The sequence below is a fragment of the Quercus suber genome, unplaced genomic scaffold (assembly GCF_002906115.3).
Source record: "Quercus suber isolate HL8 unplaced genomic scaffold, Cork oak 2.0 scaffold_1455, whole genome shotgun sequence".
NCBI classification, from domain to species: Eukaryota; Viridiplantae; Streptophyta; class Magnoliopsida; order Fagales; family Fagaceae; genus Quercus; species Quercus suber.
Genome location: NW_027070829.1, coordinates 7550 through 12397, shown reverse-complemented (window position 1 = coordinate 12397; position 4848 = coordinate 7550). Strand labels below are relative to the sequence as shown.

At 35.0% G+C, this 4848-nt stretch overlaps 1 long non-coding RNA gene across 1 annotated transcript; it reads left to right on the top strand.

Moving 5' to 3' along the window:
* Positions 1-943: 943 nt before the first annotated feature.
* Positions 944-3860, top strand: LOC136065976 (uncharacterized). Its single transcript, XR_010627536.1, has 2 exons — positions 944-1138; positions 3482-3860. It is a non-coding gene; the product is annotated as an uncharacterized LOC136065976 (long non-coding RNA).
* Positions 3861-4848: the final 988 nt, after the last annotated feature.

Genomic DNA, 4848 nt, shown 5'->3' with positions numbered 1-4848 from the left:
TGAATACTGCATGCCATTAGAAGTTAGACACGCTTTCCTCAGGTTTGGTGACAGTAAACAATACTAACATGATGTCCGGTTGGAGTACATTATTAATTTATTCACTTCATGCCTAACTCTGTTTTCAGCAGGTGTTTTACTGCAATTGTTAACTCGGATCATTTTTTTTATTTGTTAGTTGAGTTAATTTGGTTCCCATTTTGTTCTAGATTGCTAAGATATACTCTCTCCTCTCTCTCTCTCTTCTCTCTCTCTCTGAGCTTGCTTTTGGCTCTTTAAACTTCTGAACCATCCATGCCTCTCTAATGAACACATTTTGACTATATAAATCCTGAAATAAGTAGGCCTCACTAGGAAGAATTAGTGGAGTGCCATGCACTCTCTGATGTAACCTTACTTTAGTTCTTTAGTATGTGTTTATTTGAATTTTCAAGTAGTAGAGGTTTTCTCTTCTAGACATTTACTTTTAGCTCAGACAGTCCATCCCTGATTGATTGGATGGACATATATTATGTCCTTCCTGGTGACTTTGACAGAGGCTGAGTTTAGTGTCTGGTAGAAAAATACATGCTTTATAAGGTTTGATATCGACAAAAATCTGCGAACATGCAGGAGTCAAGCCTTTGCGTCACAGCAGAGGAGGTTGAGCTAATACAGCTCAACGAAATCCTTTTGACATGGGCCAGCTTAGCGATGAAATGGAGGAGTCGTATGAGACGTCTCCACAGAGTCTCCGAGATGTATTCTGTAGAGTCTTCTGAGATGTCTTTCGCAGTTGCTGTCTCTGATGGTCGCAGTGATTTAGGAGGGTTTTTAGAGCCTGATGAAGTTCTTACTTCTTCTATCAGCGCATCTTTTGTTACATTTAGTAAAAAAATACAATTATTTCATGAAACCATTTGCGGCTTCGTTGTAGTCATTTGAAAGTGTGGTTTGGATAAGTACAAACTTTCTTGATCATGCTGGCCGGCCTCGGTTGAACTTTGTGGTTAATGCCCCACAGAGTTTATGTAAGGTTCTCGATGCATGTGATGGTATTGCACGGAAGTTGTCCTCGGATTCGGTAGCAGCTCTGAATGGTGGCTGTTGTTGTGATTAGGAAAGATGGCTATGTCAACTACCCTACAGTGAGGCTGCAGTAAGTTTGCTCTTATTATTTGGCCCCCCCCCCCCCCCTCTCTCTCTCTCTCTCTCTCTCTCTATATATATATATATATTGTGATTGGTGGAAAAAAAAATGCCTCAATTTTAGCAGTATTAACGAAAGTTGAGATTGCAGCCCAAAAGATGTTTTTTCCTGCACATTGAACTCTACTATAGTAGGAATAGGATAGTCCTGATATGCTTTTCTCCATAAAAAATATTTCTTTTTTAATACATCACAGCCTAAAAATCTTGCATGCTCAGTCCTACATTCTTGTTAATATATCGGATTTTAGTTAAAGGGATAATTACACTTTACTCACCTGTGGTTTGCCTCTAATTTTATGTGCCTACCTGTGATTCAAATTTTAACACTTTGCTCACCTGTGCTTCTGACCGTTAGTTCTCCATAACCCACCTCTCCACTCTCCGTTACTCTAACACAGAAAATGTAAAAAATAAAACCATAAACGGATCAAAACACTCCTCACACGAAGAACATGGACAAACACGAAGAACATACACAAACATGAGAAAAAATAAAACTTAAAGAACTCGTTAGAGTACTAAAATAATTTTAGTCAAATTGAAATGGGGAAATTTTCATTTTAAATATTGTTTTAAAAGCATTTATTTGCCAAAGGAAAAAGAAAAAAAGAAAAAAAAAACGTTTCTTTCTGAGACTCACACAACAAAGAACAAACTGGGCAAAATCAGTGTCTTTGAAGCACAGAAGATCAGGGCCCACCGAGAAATCTCTGCAAGCAACGAAACCCCAAATGCTCAGCACAAAACCTCTCCATCTCATCACCTCCTCTTTCTCTACAAACCTCTTCCTCCATCTTCGCAATGATGTCATCCCAGCTCCTCACGAACCCGTATTCGTAACAGTCGTCGTCGTAAACTGTCTTTCCCTTCGAAGCGGCGTCAAGTATTTCCTGCAATGCCATGATCCGACGGCTCACCTTCCTCCTCGCCTCCCTCACCATCAGATTAACTCCGAGCATAGAGTCCAGCTTCAGTAGTAGACCCATTAGCGCCTCGTTCATCCTCATCGTGGGTTTGAGTATGTAAAATTTTTGCTTCGTGGGTCTGAGTTTGTGAAATTTTTTCGTTCATCGTGGGTCTGGGTTTGTGAAATTTTTTCTTGGTGGTTTAGCAGTTGTGGGTTAGAGTTTGTGACTTGTTTGTGATTTGATTTTGGGTTTGTGATTTGATTGTGGTTTGATTTTGGGTTTGTGACTTGTTTGTGGTTTTGGTGGTTGGGGTTTGAGGTTGTGGGCGGTGGTGGCTATGGCTGTGGGTTGTGGTGGCTGGTGGCAGGGGCATAGAGTTTGAAACTTTGTAACTGATATTCTTAAACTGAAATATGCGGTGACATGAGGTGAAGTTCTGTTTGGCTGCGGAGAAAATTGAGGGACAAGTTTTTGAATTTTTGCATTTTGTACTGTGAAATATTTGATAGAAATTAATTTTCATCAAATTAAAGATTTTTCTTAGTTACTAGAGAACTTAGCTGGAGTTATTTTTTGTTGAAACAAATGGAACTAATTAACGAAGCGAAAATCTCAGCTCAAGTGCTCAACTCAGCGAAAAGCTTGGATTTCTCTTTCTTTTTGTTGTTGAAGTTTTCGTTTGCCTTCTGATCAATCAAAACAGAGCTTAAAGCATAAGAATCTAAACGATTATTTTCCTTATATGTTTGTTACGGTGGTATAATAATGGTGGTAATTAAAATTGGAGGGTGAGGCGGAGATTACAGCCTTGTTGGACAATTCGGGACTTGAATTCAGCTTCATAAAAATGTTCTTAAGCAATCAAAAACCCTAACTTTTTGATCTGTTTTGTGTTTTGATTTTGAAAGAAAACGTGTTAGAGTAACGGAGAGTGGAGAGGTGGGTTACGGAGGCCTAACGGTCAGAAGCACGGGTGGACAAAGTGTCAAAATTTGAACCACGGGTAGGCACATAGAATTAGAGGCAAACCACAGGTGGGTAAGGTGTAATTATCCCTTAGTTAAATTTGTTTTAATTTCTCTTTCATGGATGAAAGTGAAACCATTATTAATATTTTACCCCTCATTTGAGTATGAAGCATATTCATTTATATAGATGTTTTACTTAATTGGTTACTTTGAAACTGAGGCATGAAGATATTTTGGGATTTAACATTTGCAACTTGCAACTGCTTGAATTATATAATTATAGTCATAAAATATTGGAGATCTGTTTCTCCTGTTTGTATAATATGCAAGAACATAAAGCATTAATGTAAATGTCGTAAAGTTCTCCATAATTGAAGTCAGCTGATGAGATATGTAATTGTTTTGTAACAACAGCATTCCATATACCGAATCTGGAGATAATCCATACGAAACAGAGATGTGTCAAAAAGATTCAGGCAGCGAGCAAAAGCTTGTGTTCAGTAAATATGATCCAGCAGAGCTTGTTCCCTTGTTCACTCCCGGTACCTTTGTGGATGCATTCTTTTCTATAGATCCATATGACTATCAGCAGAATGCTGGCATTCGTTTGGTGGCAAAAAAATTGATTATCCATTCCAATTGATGAGAGAAGACAATCTCTAATTTGTTCAATGGGACCAGTTTGCTCTGTAAATTTGTAATGTGGGACCGAATAGACTAACATAAAGAAAGAGAATGTTTTTATGTTTGGATGAAAAGGACCATTAATACTGATGATTGATTGTAAGATATAGCTGCAAAATCCGTTCCAATTTTTATGTTATACTAGTCGCAGACTTGCGCGTTGCGCGTAATAATTTTTTAGATAAAATACTATTTTAGTCCCTAGACTTTATAAAAAGTTTTTTTTTAAAATAGTTTTATCATATTTTTCATAATCTTGTCTATAATGTTTTTTACCATTATTATATATTTATTGGTTAATGATTTGCATAACATAGACATTTTTAAATAAGAGGTAGAACTATTCATTAAATTTTTTTAAGTCAGGTGTATGAAGATTATGATTATATATATATATATATATATAATTTCCCTAGTTAGAGTTTGATTAGTTTTAAGTTTAAATTTTGTATTATTATATTTAATTGTTGATTATTTATTTAATTAAGTGAATATAATGGTTGATTTTATTACACTATAAAGTTTGCAACGTCCTCTGTATAGCCATATCTATTTTATATCTTACTCCTCTTGACCACCTTTTTATTTTCCAAATAATGGTTATTAATTGATGTTTGATTTGATTTCATTTTTTTTTTCTTCCTTCATTTATTTTTTATTACTTTGCATGTTCTCTTGCTAGCTGTAAATTTTATGGTTATCAATAAGAAATAGATATCATGGATGGCTTAAATAGTTATAGATGTAGTTACGTTAGTGGTATGTCAAAGGTTTTTTTTTTTTTTTTCTTCAAGGAAATATGAAAGGCATTTCTCTAGTTTGATCTCAATCAATTAAGATATTCATAATATATTAACGGGAATAATAATGAGCCTTAAATATTTTTAATGTATGAAGTTGTTGGGTTAGTGGAATGTCAAAGGTTTTATAAAAAAATTTAAAAATAATTTCAAGGAAATGTAAAAGGCCTTTTTTTGAAAAAAGAAATTGTGACTTTTTGAATTGTAGAAATATGATCGTTTTAATTACCTTGTTTATAGATTTCATTATTAAGTTATAAACATCTAAATTAAAGTAGATGAATACATAAATGAAAA